Consider the following 21,696-nt stretch of genomic DNA (forward strand, 5'->3'; position numbering starts at 1 on the left):
TTAAAGTTGTTTTTAATCGAGAATGTACTAAGTGCATGAACTAATTACCACGGAAAGTAGGGAACAATTCAGATTGCAGCAATACTTGAGATCTCCTTTGATGTTGATGGAGAGAGAGGGGTGGGTTGGAGAGGACTCTGAGATTTCCGCCTCCGTAAAGATAGGCTCGTGGCCCTTTTGACCATTGGTAGAGGCAACCCTTATAAACAAATGAAAATAAAAAACCATATCCTGGTGCGAGTATCTTACTTAAAGTTAAATTTTACTACCGCAAAGAAATTTTCAGGTATTTTTAAAAATGCAAATCCAATACCTAAATCATTAGGTTTTCCTCTTTACCATTTTCAAATCAACTAGTATGACAGTAAATAAATAAATAAATAAATAAATAAATAAATAATAGTCATTCTATTCTGTACAAGTAAATTGAGTAATTATATGAAGCAATATCAAGGCTTAAGCGAAAACGAAAGATGGTTATCGTAAACTCATTTTAGGAATTTTTCACTATTGTTGCAGTTTTAAAACATTTCATAACATACGATTTTTAAGTTTTGGAATTTATGAACATATGTACTGTGAAATGAAGAAACAAAGATAATTCACCCGATTCAAGATTAATACACACGTTTTAATTACAAGTAAAATATTTCAAAATTTATGATGAAACTTGACACATACAGATATAAGAAACCACACCAAAAATATGTCCCAAAAATCACCTCCGATATTTCACTTATTTTCAAACAAAGTTTTTGTTTATGAAATGATATGTTCATTTTGAAAAATAAGGACTTCATATGAATTCTTTACTTCAAGTTTACAGCAAAAAATTATCAATTTACTGTTAAAGGACCCCCCAAAACAAGATGATGTGATTAAACAAGTTGTTGCAATTTTGCATTATCATGTCTTTCTTTTCTAAGAAAAAACTGATCGATCTTTTTGTCCATAATAAACCTGTGTACAGCTACATTCATTGCTCGCAAAATAGAACGGTATTGTGTCATGAAAGAGCATGAAATAGGAATAATAAACGTATAAAACAGTTTACAATCAATCCCATTGAAATCCATTTTCATACGATTCTGCAACGAAATAACATTTCAGAAGTAAAAAAAAATGACTAAATACTCTCAAAATGACGTAAAACGATCAATCGATCAATCAATAAAAAGCAATATCTTTTGGAATGTGATTTAATTTACTATTTCCACAAAATACTTATGATGTTATACATAATATCATTCTAGTTAAGAATGAAAGCTCTTCTTAGATTTATGTATTAAACTAAAACTGCTTGAAATATTTGGAAACCATGGACAATTTCGGTTTTTAAACTCTTTTCTCAGAATTTTATTTCTCTGCTACGTACGAAAGCCGAGAAGGATCATTCGAGATTCGAAATACGAGATTCGAAATACGAGATTCGAGATTCGTAATTTCGAATCTCGAATCTCGTATTTCGAATCTCGAATCTCGAATGATCCTTCTCGGCTTTCGTAGCTACGACACACATGTATGCAAAAATTTTTCTCAAAGGGGTGATATAAAAGTAGAATTTATTTTGATAAAATTTTGAATGTAGCATTACCTAGGTGATTTCTGGTGACAGATACAACCATAGTTGCGATGACAAAAGAGTTGGGAAATGTACCAAAGAACAAAGAGTGACCGTGTGTTATCGAACAATGTCAGAGCTGTTGAGAGAAATATATATGATCAACATTCGTCTATTCGTGTCACGTTTTAAATATGATTGCATTAAAAGTATATCCCTCTCAGTTCAAACACCCATTTCAAACTACCTTTAATGAGAAAATTCGATTATTAAGGATTTATACAAATTATTATTGATAAAACATACTAGTAAATAAGTTGAATTTTATAACCACAAAATAAGAGACTTCCTGAAATTGACACATATTTATTAAAGTATTTGTTTGTTTTGAAAAGTTCTTAAATCACCCCAATATTGAAAAGTTTGCTTTCTCTCTTTAATGATGGACTATATTCAACTTTGATGCATCATCGATTTGGCTACTAGTATATGAAATTTACATTAATCGACTTTAAAACTTTTTCAATAAATCGATATCTTTTGAAGACTTTCATAGTAAAGTTTTGCTATTTTACCAAGCAATAATTCTAAAGGTTTACTTAAAAAAAATAAGATGAACTACCCGTTGATATGCATGTATTTGATATTTCACAACAGAATCATGTAACAGAGAATTTTTTACTTCAAAACTGCCGAGAGGACAAAAGTGACTGCTTGCTGGATGAATCGAAAATGGCAAGATCATTTAAAGAAAAAAATGCTTCAGCAATAAATACATGTCACTTTAAAATTCATATTGAAAATAGATTAAATACAAAATAAACAAGCAATTATAAACATTTAATAGGTGTGCAATTGATAAATGGTTGAAGTATACCTTCCCAAAGTGTCATACAAAAATCCTTTTATTTGTAATCTTGACAGCGTTATCAACGAAGAAAACTACTTTCTTCCCTATTTTTTCAATGCTTTACAAGTAGATATCACTCCATGCATATGTTGCATTAACGGTCTAAGTGATCCACAACAGTGGTTGTTTTTTCTTAAAAATTCACATTTCCTATTTTTACCTAACATATGAACAATTCTTTGTTTATTTTTCATGAAATGTTTATAATTATGACGGGTCAGAATTCAAAACCCTCAACGTGTTCAATTATGATCTACTTCTGTTGTTTTTATTTTCCACTTGTGACGATTGATATTGATAAAGTGTGTTCGCTAATTTGCGATTGTAAAGTTTCCTATTTTTCATATTGTAATAAAAAGAAAATGGTTAATATATATGTAGAGTTTTACAACACATTGTCGATTTCTGTCTCATGTCAGTATCATTTCCTTTTTCCTTATGTTTTATGTTAAGATGATACTTGTAGGTTAACATGCAAAATACCACAAAACTTGCCTGAAACCACACTGTTGTTTTATTCTGAGCCAAAGGATTTGCCAATTGGTCTTTGTCCGAGAAACGTTTAGATAAAATCTGTAGGTATACATGTATATACAAGAAAAGTCGTGATCTACGAGATTTGCAAACCTTTGTCAAAGCATTAGGAATTTGTGGTTGGAACACTCAACTAAATATATTCTGTAGTTTTAAGGTTTAAAACAAAACTTCGTGGTTTTTAAAATGTCCCCACGGCTGCTTGCTTTTCCTGATCTTTGCTGTTGGTTAAGGAGTAAGATTATTCTTACGCTTGCCAAACACTTCTTTCTCTCGTGTACTCAGATTGCAACTTTTAATGTTGTGTGGGCGTACATAAATTGGCAATAATGTTCGAGTTTCATTTTTAAGTACGAGCACTTTCATCCAAAGATAAAATTCACCTTTGAAATAAATATCTACATTAAAAAATATTTATCATTATTTACACTAATTTTTCCAAACTGATATTCTAAATCAATTCTGATTGAACAAAGGTGATGGGGGATAAAATAGCGCAAATGCCCATTCGGTTTAGTCGTAAAATACAATTTTGAATTTATTTCTTTTCAATTAAATCTATTCAATTTGGTCGTCTCGAACACACATAATAAAAACCCTGATTTTGTAAGGTTAGCTTAAGTCTGGTGCTCTAACCACTGAGCCATTCTAGACTCAACGATGTAAGGTGTTTAAATACTATCCGTGACTTTGGCCACGAATTTACGGACTTGATATATTTTTTCAAAACGTTCAGTTGTTTGGATACAAAATGATGTTTTTAATGTATAGTGGGTCATCTCTCCACATTTTTGTTGATTCAAATCGGTTTGTTTTTGATACGACCTTATTTAGACTATGAGAAAAATATGAAGCACATACCCACTTTATAATAGGAAAGGCCCTAAAGGGGCGTGGTCACGATTTTGGTCAAAAATTATTTTTCCGATTGAATTGTTCACAATGCTTCAGTAAGGCATTTATAATAGGCAACCGACATTTTAGTGTCATTCGTTGAGTTATACGCAAGTTACAGAGCTTACAATTCTTTGCAATGTAGACAAAGCTTTTGTTTACATTTTGAATGTTGAAGTGAATATTCCAGTTTTAGACCTAAAATGAATCCTTTAAACGTTAGGTACTCTTTTTTTATGCTTAAAATAAATAAGAGGATAGACAAATCAGGTTGAAAACGATTTTTTATTGGTATATTAAACCTATGTAAACAAAAACAGGGCTCGAGCAAAAAATTAAGAGCACCGTATAATGCTATTAACTCTGCAACTGACTCTCAAATTTCATTTGTTCATTAGAAATACATTTCTAAAACATTGTAGATAATAAAAACAGAAAAATATGACTTGAACAAAATCGTGACCATGCCCCTTTAAAGTTCCAAAATATTACACTATTTGGAAGTTTTGATACGTATATGCATGTTTAAGTCAAAATATTCAAAGTATTGAAAATATTTAAAGGTCAAAAATCGATGATGGGTTAAATATATATATTGTTTTGAATAATTTTTTTTTTTCAGAAGATATCAAATGTATTGATATTCTTATTTCTCAGTATCTTATCCGACCATGTATAGGCTTTTCACACGCCTTATCCACCCATCTTCTTTATTTCCATAATACAATTGACTTTTTTTATAAATCAAAATCTATAAATTAAAACACAACTGCATTTTCAGTCATAATGATAAAGCGAATATTCAAAAAGAAATTTCAAACAGGAGATGCATCATTATATATAAGGGAAGAATCTCATTCTTTAGGTTACGATCAAAATTGTTTTAAATGTATAAAAACAATTATTTCATTTACTTTACAAAAACAAAAACATAAAAGGAGTACATGTGTTTGTTAAAGATTCGACTCTTCCGGCTGACATCTTAACTGATATTAATGATTATTGTTGAAATGCTATTAATAACTCTTTGCAACATGCTAGAATTCTGTAAAAAGATTGAGAAAAAAATGGAACTTTGTGTTATCAATGAGTTTATCCCGTGTTATCCTTTTTATCAGTTGCATGTAGGCCTACATCTGTCTAGAAGATGAGGACTGGCGCGTGCTATTTTCTTACCAACAAGATTCAGACATAACGGGGCATATCCTATGCGTATAAACTTCACTACAAAGATCTGTAAAGTTAAAGTTCAATAACGTTTTGTGTAGATACCCAGATGTTCCATCAAAATATATGCCATAACACGTACTAATCAAACAGGATGCAATTTACACCCTGTCATATATCGGCATAATTCTATTGTTGGAGAAGACCATATTCCGTCTATTGGATTGTTTATGTTGACAACAAGTCCAGGATGATTAATTACTGTCCCTTCCCTTTATTCGTGTCTGAGGTATATAGATTCATGTACCCCTCCTAATTATAATTAACCCACGGTAGTGTCTATATATATATTAATCATAAAAAGCATAGGGTCCCCCGGAAATGCTCATCAATTTTTGTTAAACGCACATGTACCTGTTACTAGTTACTAATTAAAGTTATTTCTTAACTTGAAAAAGAGATTGCTCTGGTGTACCTAAGGATGAGTAATGTTTAGTGTACAGTACTAAGATAAAGGTGCTGGGGTGCTGGACGTCATCAGGTGTGTAAGGTAGATGGTACATGTACATGAACATGTACATGCATATATATGTTTAGAATATTAACCTTTTCCAGTTGACATTGAAAAAGCCTTTTCACAATCTCGATAAAAGATCAAAACGTACATGGCCAAATGATCACACATTGAGACCCTACTAAGGGATGAATAACTCTAACCTACTTTTAAAGTAAATAGAAATAAATAAAGTTCAAAACTCAAGGTGCACATGGATTACGTAAAAAGGATTATGTAATAATCATAATCGCCATTGAATCTTTGCATGCACACAATACACATAATTACAATCACATGTTTTCGTGCAGGCAATAATTAACCAATTTATACAAGTTTTAAAGATATTTTTTTTTTAATTGGGCAAAAAATATATATTTTAGGCTTGGTGAATACCTTGATGATACGTGGCAGCGACCCTTTGCTTTATTACGTGAATTTGCTGTTAGGGTGATAGCCTCGCGTTCACACCTAAAGGTAGCTGAAGGCTTCAACTGTCTCTCAAAAGGACGAAATAGTGAATAAATGGTTCTTGTGCGTGAACAACCGCATTAAAAAAAGAAGAAGTCCATTACTTGGTATACCTTTTACCGAGTTCACGAGGTGACACCTAGATGCATGGGTCCTTGCAATGGTTAATTACAAACTTCGTTCGTACTCGGTCTTTCTACGTGTCGGGGGACAAAAGATTAAACCTGGCAGGCTCGTTTCTGACACTGACGAATAATTTTTCTGTATCAAAATGAAATTACGTTTGAAAGTTAGTGTAACAAAATAATGCCTCCTTCCAGCGGTCTGACTTTCGCCGTCTTTTATAAATTATTTTTTTCCAAGCGTGACATTGGGATCTCGCGAAGCTTGTTACAAAATAATCATTTGTAATTACGTATTTTATAGGTAACCTTGGCGATGAAAAGAAATTCTCGCGCATACATTCGGGACAAAATTATTTGTCTATTTCAAAGTTTATGAAGTAAAGATCCTGTTTGGGAAGCAAATATTTCAAATTTACAAGAAATCAACCTGAATATTTAAAATAAGATGTACTATAGTGAAGTCAACTAGTTTATCATTTTATTCGTTGGATTATGCAATACAGGGTACACACAGTGATTTTTTATGTAACAGTTCCTTTCATGAAATAGTTATCTGCATTCTTTCTATTAAATGTAACATTTTTGTCTAATATTGTTTATTGCCGTTAAGTCATGTGAATAGACAAAGAAATCTAAGAAGATTTCTACCATTTCTAATGTCTAACGTTCCCGTACATATATTTAATAATTTTTCTTTTTTACAGAAGCTCAAATCAATCTATGGTATATCACGTTCAAGTGTTGAAATACCTTTACTTATCCATCAATGTTACAGAAAATAACGTAACATGAACTCTATGTTACGATGTACTACTAGTCTGTAGAGTACACTATATTAATCTAAAGAGGCTGGACGGTTGTGACCATTTTTAGACTATATGAGTCTCCTTAAATAGAAGATCTCTGTATAAAGATACAGGAAAAATTCAAACTTTTAAGTTAAAATGTACGGAATTTTTCTTTACGTTATACTAGGTTACAGATTAACAAATCATTTTTAAGACATTGAAGGTAGATCTGATGATTAATTTGTAGACAACCCACAACCTCCTTGAAGTTACATGTATCTGGGTACACGTAAATTATGACGTGATGAGATGTTGTTCTATGAGGTAACACACACTCCCTGGGGAGTACTACAGGCAAAATACCTGCTAGTTTATAAAACATGAAATTTATTTAAGCAATCGTTCGGTTTTGTTTCGTCTCTTTTGCTTACTTTCTGTGAATTGCCTCCCTTTAACCATAAAAGTCATACACACCATTCGGTTAACCGACACAAGTGGGAACAACAAGTTTGGCCTTGAACATATGCACATTTTTATCTCGGTGTCAAGCTATCGTGATTTGTACAGCGGAACAAAGCCATGTTCTCTGCATCTGGGGTTGTTTCGCTTTGTCGACAAGTCAGGCAGCATATTTTATGACCTTATTTTTTTATTTTTAAATTTTATTTTTCATATCACATCTATGGCTTTAACAGTGGATGTGCATTCATTGTATAGATGCCTGGTTTTATCTATCACTGCTACTTGTTCTATGTGGATGTCAGTTGTACATTATGGTTCTGTCATTCGACTCGCACTTATTTAACCGCCGAGTCATTTCTAATGCAATCGGAACAAAAAGAGCGCGCAGTGAAATTTAAGTGGGGCAACGAAAGGGCGAAACTGCATGACAGATTGCCACCTATAAAAAAAATGAAAAGCATATGACATGGGACTTCTGGGGCGAGATAAGGATTAACAATTACAATACTCTGATAGTTCTTGTTTCCTTTTCACATAAATGTGTCCGAGGTTTCTATCACAGAGGCTTCCAGAAAATATATATCAAGTCTTTTCATTTTGAATTCTAAAACATTTTAAATGTGTGTAATGTGATATGTCTGGAATCTCAAACTGCACCGAGGGGAGACCAAACTCAGCATTGGGTTTCTGTACCCAATATTTATCATGAATTTTACATTAGCTTTAATGTACACAATATTTCTGGGAAACGATGTACATTTCATTTACAATTTTGATTTCAAAAGTCTTATCATAAACGCGAATGTATAAATATAAAACGACTATAAAATACATAGTTTTCTTTCATGTCTTATTATCACAAATGATAGGCTAGTATCTAGGTTACCTCTGCTGGTTCATCTAATTGTAAGTAACATATAATTTATTGTAAAACTGAAAAATACTTCAATATGACATTCAAAGCACTAAGCACGAGCTTAGTTTATTTTCGTTTATAAAAAACTTACAAATATTTTAATCTTTTTTAAAAGGGATATGCAAACAACCAAAACTTTAAGATACTAAAATAGAAATCGTGTATGAAGAGAAACAAGCTCTGTTTTTGACATATCGGATGGAGTTTTGCTGCAGAAGTTGCTGGAAAACATTGACAACCGTGTCATGATTTGGATTTCGATATCCTACAGACCTACAGGAACAAGTCAAGAAAAGGCCATTTCCTATTGAGCCGGAGATCAACATCTCTATCAGAAGTTTTCGTGCATTTAGGTTCATTTTCTAATAATTCATTCCTTGGAATTCGTTATCTCAGGGTATAAACGCATAAAACACAACATTGTACCTCATTTTCATACATTAAAAGTGCAAACTGTAATAAATAGAAATCTTGTAATTTACATTTACAAGGCTGACTTAAGACATCCGTTGCAATAAATACTATTTGAAAATCAACACTCATTGATTGTAAGGTTTGATACTGTCTTGTTTCTTTCAACCTCGGGATTTGATAACAAAGTTTGGATGATCGCATTCACTGTTTATAAGAAGGGGAGTCTTTGAATATGTAACATCAATTCATGTAAAAGTGAGGAGCACTTTATAGATGAAAGTTGGATTGTTTTCAAATGGCCGACCTTGCGTTGCACGAACCTGTATCAACAATGCTGCAATAAATAGCAATTGTAGTCAAACCAACGGGGTATCAAAATATTAACAATGGCCGTGTGTGCGTGTGTTGGAGTATTGCTAATGGAATAAAAATTAAATAACGAGAAAATTTTACAATTTTATATTATTAATAAGAAAAGGTATAAAAGAAAATCTTGCTGTCGTGGGTTACTTATTCTGACCCAGAAATAGGGCCCTGGCCTACTTAATGCTCACCCCCTACGGAAGCACCCCAGAATACATCCATAAACGTTCTCCCTCCTACGATGTAACATGCCTTCTCTTCGTTCGTTTGTTCGTCATTCTTATAATATTATCTTATTCAAACATGAAGGTTAAAAAATTCTGGGTCATCTAATCAATTAAACGCTCTGAGGTATATTATAGAACAGAAGTGAAATGCTTACAGTCACTGCATAGATACTCATCGTTGTGCTAAAATCAAGCAATCAGGTTTGGTGGGAGTAGAATTGTTGATTTTTAAATGCTGTTTCATGAGAAATTAGCATGCATGTATCAATATTAATAAACATTATCCTTTACTACCCTTTATTTGAAAACATTAAATTACCGTAACGTATAGAAATAATGAAATAAAGGATCTTTTCTGTATCAAGGTCATTCGCATTATCTGTGTTAAACTCTGCTTTAGTAAACTTTGTAATAAAAAGATTTCAATGGTTCTTTAAAATGACTTTATTTTCCTTTTTAGATAATAAAAAAGGAAATGAAATTGTTTTGGTTTTACAGAACCCATTATACAACCTCTGGAATCATTTTCTGAGTCTGTCCGTCATATTATTGCAGGCACTGGTCTGTCGCTTCATCAAAACCTGCCCAGTAACCTAACGAGTCATGGACAGATTAAAACAGATAGACATGTTCTCTGGTAATTAAATTTGCGTTGCCTTTTTTGTATGCAACATTGGTATTTAAAGTTTGTGTATTGTATAACACAGCAATCCGGGTCAAGCAAGGCCAACCTGGGTAACGTTCAAGCGAAGCGGCGAGACCTTGCACAGTACCGATAGAGTATATATCGCATTCAAGCCTTCAAAGTGTGATAAGAAATTATATCATTACATAACATTCGCCAAAACCTACAATTTATTGCAATGGGTGAGCAAATAAAGAACAGATACGATATCCCGCCAACTTGATTTGATCTCAGATGCACAAGCATGCACAGTTTGCAGTTTAAGTTTAAACGAAGCAAAGGGGCACCCTAAGGATCGCAGCCAGCACAGGTGTTGAGGGTTTCATTAATTAAGCAACCATACTTCTTTGTCAACATATTTATATTCGTTTGAGGCAGACTCCATAGAAAATGGCGGAACGTATTTATGATCTCGTTACTTATGATTGTTGAATAACATGTCGTCTGAGTACCCATCATACTTATCCTTTCTGTCGGGAGTACGGTGTAATTTATCAAAGGGACTATTTTCTGAGTGCGCAATGGTACGTATAAAGGTTAATTCGTGATGTGTCAGATAAGTTGCTCCACCTTTTGATTCTTTAATGCCCGTATGTCACACGAGACTAAATGTCAAGGCATTACCGGAACGAGAATTTAGCTATTCTCCAATGTAATTATATAACACAAAGAGTTTATGTTTACGCGTTGTGTGAGAAAACCTCATAAAATATACCCAATCAAAAGAAATTAAATATCAAATAGACGTAGGTTTTGAATTGGAGAATTTAAATGTCTGGATATTATGCATGCTGATTGCGTAACATGTCAAAAAACACCAACTGCTCTGTTCTCAGTTATTTCTGTTTTACGAAGACTACACTATACCTTGTTAACCTTTTTTCGATAGGTATGGGATATGTTTTTATTAATTTATTGAAAAAAAAAATAATTGAAAAGAACGTTAACGTGGGTATTGAATCGATTGAACCTCAAATAATACAAATAAAGAAGCGTTAATGTTTTCGCCAATGACAATGCCTGTTGTGTGTCTTGTACTGTTCTTTTAAAGCTATATAACTTTTAATGAAAAAGATTACGGGTATTAATTTCATAGAAAATCTGCGTTTGAGTAAATGAAAAGAGTAAATTAATATGACTTTTTAATTTCTTAAAGTACATATAAAAATGAACAATGATCAAGTGCCAAAAGAACAGGTACTAAGCTCTTATTATTTGATAATTTCCACGCATGTTTTTCTACTATAATTAATTATTTTCACCGATCAAATATGCATGCTTTTAAATGCAAAATTTTAGTTTAAATGATAATACTTACGTCTCGCGTGAAATTTACCAGGAAGGGTTATACCGTAAAACATTTTGTACCCATATTAACACTGTAAGAAAATTATTTAACATCAATGATATGAGGAAGTCACATCATAAGACGGATAATCTCGTTATAAACAGTTTACATTTTCTGTAATATTTTTAATATTGTTGGAGATTTGAAGAAGTTTTATTATCTATATTAATTTATTATATCCATAATCCTTACTGAACTCTTTAAAAGATTTAAAATTGATAAATATTTTTATCTTAAGAATTTTGTTCATATTCCTGTTATGGTTGCTGCTACACTGATTAGTTTTTTCTATAAATAAACTTCAATTCAAGAAACAATTGAATTAAAAAAAAAAAAAAACAGAAACAAAAAAAAAAATCACGAACAATTTATTAAATTCGCTTATATTAAGGATATTTTTAAAACATGATAACAAAGATTAAGGATGAAAGATCAAATTTTTTATGTATAAAAAGAAAAGAAAAGGCGTACGCATTCAAAACATGCAGATTCGCGTAAATGTTTAAGTTTAACTGGCCTAGAAAAACTTGTTTTGCCACTTGTAATTAAATAACTGTTTAAACGAATTGTTTGCTTTAATTATTTAATGCATAGAGACAACAACACATCTTTAAAAATTTTCATAAATCAATCAGTTATCTGCGAGCTTTCAAAAGTATCGATCCAAGTTTCCAATTTACAGCTCCCTTATGCAATATATTGTGTATTTTGTCTATTTTTCAATATCAAATTTCGTCCAATATCAACATACGGGAAAATTACGGGTAATCTAATATCATTGTAATGTCAGGTTCTTGTTAAATCATCTGATTTGTATTGAACTCCTTAATTATCTGTAAATATATACACATGGGTTCCTCAATAGACCCTAAGCCTTAAATATGTCCATATGACTAACGGAACTTTCTAAATCACAATTACCCTGTCAAAACTTGAACCTCTGTAGAACTGGTCTTTGTCCAAAAATTGATCTGAAAATTATTTATAAACTTCTAATTTTTCTAATTATATTGGTGATAAGGTGTATATGTCAGAAATTTGATTTTTTTAATTAGATTTAATTTTTTATTTTGTTCATAATTAACGGATCGTTTTCCTGAGAATCCGTCTAGGTATAAAGTTTTAAGAAAGAAAATGTTAGTTTATACTTATGCATTAAATTGAGAGAGAGAGAGAGAGAGAGAGTATATTGAACGCTCTCAACTATTGTAATGTGCCGAATTTATAGACTTACTCAATTAAACATCATTCTTATTTTAAAAAAAAAAGATCTTTTTATTTTCAACATCTCAATTAAAAAAAATCAAGAAACTTTTTTTATTTATATTTCTCTTTTATTACAATGTATTTAACGATATATTGACGTTCAACGTACGTGCATACCTGGTCCATCGTTTCGTTAGGTATTTTAACTTCTAAATATAAGAACGGGGAAGCAAGGAAGACCAAATTAATTTTTTTTTTTAAATACATCAATAAAATTCCCATCCAATAACAATTTTCCGTTCTAACAGTTTTGAGGTATGAGGCTAAGAGGTCAAATTTCTGAAGTCAAGAGGGTCAAAATCATTGCTAATTATAGCTTGTTGTTGTCTACAGGCTAATTTAAGCAAGGTCCTGCAATCATTCCAACCCTTGTGCCTTATGCAACATGCCAATGATCTTCCTATTCAATGGATTCGCTGGAGTATGCACAATCTGTAGAAGACTGTGTAAAGGCGAGGACCTTTTGAGTGTGAAGAATAAGCTCGTCGGTGCATACATATGACAATGAAGCAGGCAATAAATCAAAGCTTTTGAATGCTTGTTATCCAGAATTTACACCCCTGATCACGGGAAATCATTGTTCAATCCAGACCCCCTGAAAACGTTTATAGCCCCAATGATCTGCAGATAAACTTGATGGTTAAAAAAGCGGATTTATGCTTCTAAATATACCAAACATAGAAAATAATGTCTAACGCAGCCATGAAAAGACCATGGACTGTCGTAACTGAAGTTAGTGATCGAGATACGATACAAGCGGCTCTTTGCAAAATGGTTACAAAAAGCCATATAGTTGCTTCTTCGACATATGGGGAGTGATTGTCCTTTCCCCAATTTCAAAAGCCCTGAGGAGGTGGCTAAATAACAGAGGAGGAAATCCCATTGACCCCAAAGAAAACAACTTAATTATCTATTGGAGATATTATGCAACCGACAGCGTACAGTCAATTTTAGAAATTATCCCTTTACAAAGAGGCACTTGTGACGTCATTGTCCTTGAAACGGACAACAATAAAAGATGAGCCCCCAAAATGGGTGTAGGCACGAACGTTTTTGAAAACTGTGCATTAAAGGATTAAAAATTTAATGTCAGTTGATATGAAGTCGATTCCCTAATTTGATGGGTTGCAATTAGTGACTGGATACTTTTTCGTTAATATTGTTAATTGCCGCAGATTGATTTCAGAAACCAATTTTTTCTCACCTTTCAGGTCCTCTTCCTGATGGGAAACCACTTGTCCGACAAAAACGATCAAAATTGGACCGTTTTTGTGAATTCACTTTCCTGTATCCTCTATTTCTGTTTAACATTTTCGCTCTATATCCATTTTATATACAAACGGTTCTACAAAATTTACAACATTTAAGTTAAATGGATGCTTTCTAGTTTTAGTTTAAAAAACACTTTTGAAAAAATTCTAAAATTTCATAAAACTCGTCATATCTTTGCATTCAAAATACGCTTAAATTGGTGTTAATGTTTTATTTTTTTAGATCTCGTTCAAAAACTATTTAAAATCTGAAGTATATTTCTACAGTAAATTAATAAGTTTATTTTTTTTCTTAAAAAAAAATTACAATAGAATACTTTTTGCTTTTAACTATAGGATGTAAAATTTTTATTTTGACATAATTATAATGTTTGATAAATCTTATTTATGTGTAAAACGAAAGAGGGAAACTACAATAGAAAACTTGTTATGACAAATTCTTTTATATTTTTTATTTGGTTATCCAACTTCATACAATGCCCTGTGTATAAAAAAAATACTCAATAACGAAAAAAATAGTATCATAATGTGAAGATGTTCTGAATATTAATGGAGAAATATTTTACAAGCAAAAAAAAAATTATTTAATCCTTAAAAATAGCGAAAAAAGATAGAATTGTCAAGTATAGATATCGGTATACATTTCATCGTAATTCTTTTGTTTTAATCACATTGAATGATTTCAACGAAACAGATGAAAGCATAGTTAATAAAATTGAAATAACCTTACTAAGGTTGTAGGTTTTTGCATGTATGAATTAAAAAACATTTATATAAACTGGTTTTAAAAAAGGAGACAATATTAAACTTTTACATGCAAGACATAAAACATTTTACATCGAAATTTCAAACAAAATGCGCATTAAGAAAAATCATATATTCTGAAATGATTTAAATCCAATGTAGAATTTGAATTTTTTAATCAATAAAATTCTATCATATTTAAGAATTATTCAGGGTAAAAAACAACGTTTACATATTCTTCAAAACATCTTAAAAATTTCAAGATCCATTTTTTATAATCACTTAAAACCTTAATTTCTTTCTTGAAATGGAATCATATTTTAATCATTGTTAAAAAAAACCCTCAGCCTAAATAGCTTTATTTTATTTAAAATTTAAAATATCTTAAATTTTTTTGGCAAATTCTGAACTATAAATTAAAGCAAGTCAGTGACAATAATGAATATCATTCTCGGAAGAAAAAAAACCCTCCGAAAATATGTTGTCGCATTCCTTCTTTATGTAGAACTATCCATCATGTTTGAAATGCAAATCAATATGGTTTACTATGATGGATTATCAATTTTTAGATAATTTATAGGGTGATTTATTGCTTTTAAAATCAATTAGCAAGAATAGGTGACAAATGTGTACATATTAATTTCCTCTCCTTTTGCATGACTGTATCTAATCAAACGATTGAGGAATGTAGAAAAAAATAAATAAAATTAAATGTAGGAAAATATGCAAGATTAACGAAAAATGTGCTTTCAGTGTAATTGTTTTTCAGGCAAATTTGAACTTACATAAACTTGATTATTGAAAGCACTACAATGTTTAATGGTATTCAATCTTCAGTTTTGATAGATTATTTAATGGCGAAATTTGTATGAAAAAATTTCAGCGTATTTCTACGGCCGCTGATTAAGACAAAGCCCTTGGGGTGATGAATTGTTGTATTGGAACATTTGCAAAAAAAATTGTAACTTTAATTAAATGCACATTTTAATGCGCACCTGTTTACAAATTTAAAGCTTTTACCTTTCTAACATGCAAATAACATAATGAATAAACCCTCGATTACGTATGCAGATTAATTAAGTTGTACTCATTAATTAAAAGCCGTGACACCTGAGTCTTAATTTTATTGATCAAATTTCCGTTAACGTTTCTTTTTAAATGTCCATCACAAATTGTTTCATTGCCCTCTGAACTGTTTTATCACAAACACCCTAACCAAAATACAATTTAACAGGCACGATATACCACTACATAAATTAACGGGTCATTTATTTTTTTTCCCAACGAAAGCGATAAAAAAATCTTATTAGCCCCTATAAAACATCAAAACAAATATCCATATTGCATGGCTTTTTAAAATCTGAAGAAGAAATCAAATATACAAGTCATAAAATATGGTTATAACCTGAAATAAATCCAACAGAAGTCTGCGGATTACGTAATAATAGTATTGCTATCATACTGAAATACGAACGTCTACATACCATGCAAATGAGCAGGGTCGCGACCTTGGCGCAAGATCTTGACTTTGCGTTAACATCCGGGTCTCTCATATATATATATTTTTTTTTCTTCTCTTGGCCTATGATGGTCGCGCACTATACGAATGGAATTTTTTTCTATTCTTGCAGCGACACAAAATGAACTTGAACAGGCTCATTAAGTGTTTGGTAATGAGGATAGTTAGTATTATGTAATTAGGATATTGTCTAGAGAATTAGGTTTTATTTCTATGGTTTAGTATTCAGCATTGCTGATAACTTTACCACGCAAGATATAAGGAAGGAAAACTGACGTTAGGTTTGTTTTTAAAAGTAGATTTTCCCCAATGTGCATGAAAATGTTGATTAAAAACCAATTGACACTAAAATGGTTGATTAGAAAGCTGAAGAATGGCACACATTGACCCTTTAGATTAATCTGAAACATCAACAGGCGAGTTCATGCAATCCCCTCATTGATAACGAACTATTTATCTAATCCCCTCTTGTTCTCGGATCGAACTCCAGTTTCACCCCTCTTGATATCTCTACTTCAAAGCCGGTAAAATGCAACACGAATTTCTAAAGCAAATATGATTGAGCAATCCAGCAACAGGAACATTTGTTTCTAATTTCTAAGTCGCTGTTTTCGTTCTTTTTGTTTCTATACCTCTCTGAGAGAGAGAGAGAGAGAGAGAGAGAGAGAGAGAACCCGAGCTAGTTCATTATAGAAGAGTTTCCTTAATAGCACCCCACTGCAATTTAAAAAAGGTCGAAGCCGCTGTTTACTCAAATGCACGGCAACAGCCCAACTGTGCACCGAAAGCATATTTGTTCTCTGAGGACCGCGTAATCGGGTGTAAGGGTATACTGCAATAGAGGGGCTTTGTAAACAGGCGAGGTCACAATCAAATTAATATTGAATAAGTAAAATGGCGCGGTTCACCCGACACTAAATATTTGTAATGCGTGATATCTTGGTTACCGACAGGGTGCACAAACTTTAATTGAATTTAGCCAATGTGCAAGAAACGATTTTTCCGTGACATGGGCCACCGCAAATTAAGAGTTAGATATGCTCTGCAGTATAGGGGGAAATATATGAGAAGGGCAGGATTATAGAGATGCATTGTAAACTCCCTACCCATCGAAAACCCCATAAACCTTTTGGCATACAACCCCTGGATACCCCAAAGTGAACTTGAGACCATATGTATATATGCACATTTGAAAGAAGTGTCGTCTGCGTTTTGTAGGTTATGTTACGCAATCTGCTGGAATCTTGATAAAATTCAAAACGACGAACGCGATTAAGTGGACATGTTGACATTTCAAATAATAAATGAAAGGTTATATGAATTACAATTCAGAAAATTAATAGAAAAATAAAACATAAAATATTAATTCTTTTATAAAAATTTCTTCAGAACATTATGTTAGCAATATTTCATAAAATGTAACAAAATTTAATGAATATTTTGATGTAAAAATTGCAATTAGAACATGCCAAAACCTGTTGTCTGTTTTTATTATTGTAAGTACATAAATTTAGATATAATTAATCATACTTTCCTTCACCTTCAGTTTATAGGAATTTTTTTATTTTCATTTACGCACGCAAGCATATCTCAGACAGTTGATACGGTAAGACAAACCACCGACTAGATGGCCCGGATAGTCTACGACCTCCAGACAGCAAACAGTTCATAAAACATAGTTCTAGTATCAGAAAGGTTGAGCATCCGAAAGCAAATGGGGCTATCGCTAACTCCAAGTTTTTGAGGCTTCCATAGATTCAATTTACAACATCAAGAGCCTCAGATCGTTTGAAGTTGAATGGTGCATCGTCGGCAGTGATGTAGAAAACCCAAGCATCCTCCTCCAAGGATTTGCAATCCGTCTGGGTCAGGGGCAACGCTGATCCTTTCTCAAAAAGCACGAGCCCGTTTCAACACTTTAAGTCATTAGGAAGCTAATTATACTCATACTGTAATATATAGAAATAAAAAAAGGGAAATCTTTTTTTCTCTTAGCATGTTTGAATTAAATTTATTCTTAGTGATAGAGGCGGGTTTGTTTACGGGGAGGAAGATCTCTTGTGTGTATTATAACAGATGAAATTATTATGTCGTGCGATTAGTTTTTTTTAACCCTGAATATCATCAATGACTGCAAACATGGCTAAGGAGTGGGGTGTTTTTATTCGTCTAAATTTTAACAATGAGCCCAATTACTCTACTCAACTCAAACAAGACATATTTAGAGACGTTTCATGGGAATTTGAGGGGTTTATTGAATAATTTTTGTAAAAGGTCTTTTAACCTGCTCATGATGATCAGCGATTGAGTACCATGCGGCAAGATCAAAGGGACTTAATCATTACCTGGCGCGTGACGTAAATTTTAAACGCATAAAATGCAAGAGGAAAAAACTTAATATCAGTTATGAAAAGGTGTTACGTTGCCTTTGTCAGTGGGGCTATATTTGATCTGGTTCGTGTCAACAGAGAGCAATTGATCACTAAGTAAGGTTTTCTCCACAAACACTGCTCTGTGGCAAGGGGACACAAAGCGAGAGAGTCTTTTTGTGCATTAGTTTGCCTGTGTTGGTTATCGTCTGTGTACTTTGCAATAATAGCCCCCGATTACCCGCTGAATGAGCCAGCTCCAATATCTCTCCGAGTTTTTATAACCGTCCTGAGTATACCACTGTGGAAAGTTTGACTTCAGTCAGACGAATTCCAACATCGATTGTCCCCCCACCCGAATGTTGACAAACGCCTATCAGGTTCAATTATTTGTGTATATTGATCTATTAAGCACCGTTTATTTCATTATTTCCAGTCTGTGATGTCTGAAGTGGCAGGTTGTCCTCACTTGACCCAGCGCTCTATTCGACCTTCAAGATCAGAGGAACTCCTAGAACAAATAGTACGCCAAAATGAACATTTGTTGCATTTTTTATCACACATGTTAGCCAGGCAATAGGAATCTATTATTAGGCTTATTTGATATTTCAATCGCAGATCAAGTAGTTTCAAAAGAGTTCAGTGTTATCGATAGAAACTATACAGCTGTGGCAATGATTTTTCAAAATATTGTTACAAGCTTTGCAAAACTTGCTGGAAGACCTAAAAGACCCCTCTAACTTTTTATTATGATCACCGAGTTCATTCACCTGAAATTAATTTTCGTGTATTCCTAGCTATTGCCTTTGAGTGATGTATGTTGGGAATGGTTTGATTTCCTATTATCACAGCACCTGAGACCTTTGCATTGAGTGTCGTCTGTGTCAACCAGATTCTTCAATCAAGTCTGCGCAAAAACATTTTTCTCAGTACATATGATAGTTCAAACTCGGACACTTGCACTTGTTGCTTTAGATAATACTATTAATGATATTTCTAAGAAATTCATCTGCGATATCCAAGAGGCGGGAGCGAGGTGGACCAAAAACCCTTGACTGGCGAACATAAAGAAATTAGAATAACCCTATTCAACGAAGATGGCGATCGTTTTCACACAAGAACTAGCCAAAGGATATCTCTGGGGTGCAAAATGAAGTATGCATTGGGACACATTAATAAAAGCACCTCGGTCACGGGTATTGCTTCTTATTCATACTGACTTTGACCTTTAAGGCGTTTCCAAGGTCACTGCGCACACACCCTGTAACCTTTACGTGAATTGAGTTAAGCGACATCTGTGAGATTAAGAAAAATAGTAGGATTAATTTGCTGTGAACGATGCGCAGGTGACATATAAGATATACCCAAAAAGAACGCAACAGTTGCTTTCCACAGAGCAACCATTGTACAGCTCTCTTCTCGTTGCTTCAAGACTATTATCATATGACGAGCAATGCAACTATTACACAGTCAGTACGGTAACACTCTACGATGACGAAAAATTTTGACCTTTTTTTTTCAATTTAAAAAGCTAGCACTTCCTCTTGAAAGATTGAAGACCTAGTATTGATAAATATACTTATTTTAAATACATTTAAAAGCAAAGGTTTTATGTTTTGTATCCCTTCGAGTTTATTTTATTCACGAGTTTACCAGAACTGTATTGCTTACTCTGAAAATGTTGATGTTATGCAATGGACATAAAATTAATATAAACGTCACCTTATCATGAGAAGGAAACCTAAAATTTACGTTTCTCAAAGTATTTGTAATAAAACCCCTAGGTTTATTCGGTCGTGCACCGATTAGCTACAATCCTATTTTTTAATGCAGTAAAACAAATAGTGTTTGTTAAATCGACAATTTATTTCATACTGATCAAGTAGAAAATGTCCATGTTTCTGACACTCTGTCACAAGACATTTTCACTCAAGTGTAAAAAGTAACATAAAATTTGGAGAAAAACGGACATTCCGAATAGTCAACATCCGGCCAAATCTTGATCCAAGTCATATTTGTCTGTGTCAAATGTCAAGTTTTTTGCGCTGTTTAATGTAACGCACACTTGCATACAACACTTAAAAAGTTGCATATATCAAGAACCTTGCTCGCTCGACTGTAAAAGATATGGAGCAGCAATGCAGGTTTTGCCAAACAATAATAATGATGTAGTTTTTTTAACCGTAATATACGTACGAAAGGAAAAATTCTTTTTATCATAAATCAACCGTTCTTGCGAAAAGTGATAGTGTATCTCAACCTAACGGACACCTGGCGTTTAGGTCGAAGTAACATCTGATAAATTCACTTACTATAAAGCCTCTTAAATTGTCAAGTTTTTAGGTGGCCGTGTGTCCTTTTGACAAGCTTGGTTTTATACTTGGTAAGGTTAGTTTAAACGTGTAGACGGATATGTAGATTAAAATAAATTTTTAGAAACCTCTAAATTGTATTTTAAGATTGTGTCCTGTAATCATACATCAATAAAAAGTACGAAATACATTTTCCGTTAATTTAACGTTCAAAAAAGCCAATAAGCATATTCCTCTCGTAGCAATTACATATATTACTGAGTTTTCTACATTTTAAACTTAAATAAAAGAAACTAATTAAAACAAAAGGAAAAACTTATAGAAGAGAAACAAAAAGCAGTAAAATGTTTTCTCCATTTTTATTCCCATGGTGAGCTTTGTACCCCTCTTAGGTCCCTATTGATAGTTAGGACCAGTGTGTGTTTACGGTTCGAACAATTTGAGTCTACAAAAAAAAATATTGAATCATAAATGAACTGTCTTTGTATTATTGGGGATCCACTAATCGTCGAAAGGGGAGAAGGGGGTCGAGGTAAGAACAAATTAGAATACGGTGCTCGCTTTATCTGAATAGCTGAATAGTAATTATTAATAATTTTATAGAAATATACTCTTATGTTGCACTTTGAACTGCTTGTTGGACCTTGTATCCAACTACTAATCCAGAGGTCACATTTTGTACCATATTAATGAAGCTTTTTATTTAATATTGACATGATTGTTGATGTGTTTCTGATTAGAAAATATTTTTAAAACACTCGCCCAAATTTTCTTTTTATATATTCGCTTTAAAAAAG

The 21,696-nt window shown here is 32.6% G+C and overlaps 2 long non-coding RNA genes across 2 annotated transcripts in view; one reads left to right on the top strand and one right to left on the bottom strand.

Moving 5' to 3' along the window:
* LOC128178833 (uncharacterized) overlaps positions 1 to 17,787 on the bottom strand; it is a 20,602-nt gene extending 2,815 nt beyond the window's left edge. The window contains exons 1-2 of the long non-coding RNA XR_008243004.1: positions 16,184 to 17,787; positions 13,889 to 14,029 (exon numbers count right to left, since the gene is read on the bottom strand). This is a non-coding gene — a long non-coding RNA (uncharacterized LOC128178833). The remainder of the gene's footprint in view (positions 1 to 13,888; positions 14,030 to 16,183) is intronic.
* LOC128178832 (uncharacterized) lies at positions 10,059 to 19,110 on the top strand. The gene is made up of 2 exons (XR_008243003.1): positions 10,059 to 10,594; positions 19,024 to 19,110. It is a non-coding gene; the product is annotated as an uncharacterized LOC128178832 (long non-coding RNA).
* Positions 19,111 to 21,696: the final 2,586 nt, after the last annotated feature.

The sequence above is a fragment of the Crassostrea angulata genome, chromosome 3 (genome assembly GCF_025612915.1).
Source record: "Crassostrea angulata isolate pt1a10 chromosome 3, ASM2561291v2, whole genome shotgun sequence".
Classification (NCBI taxonomy): domain Eukaryota; kingdom Metazoa; phylum Mollusca; class Bivalvia; order Ostreida; family Ostreidae; genus Magallana; species Magallana angulata.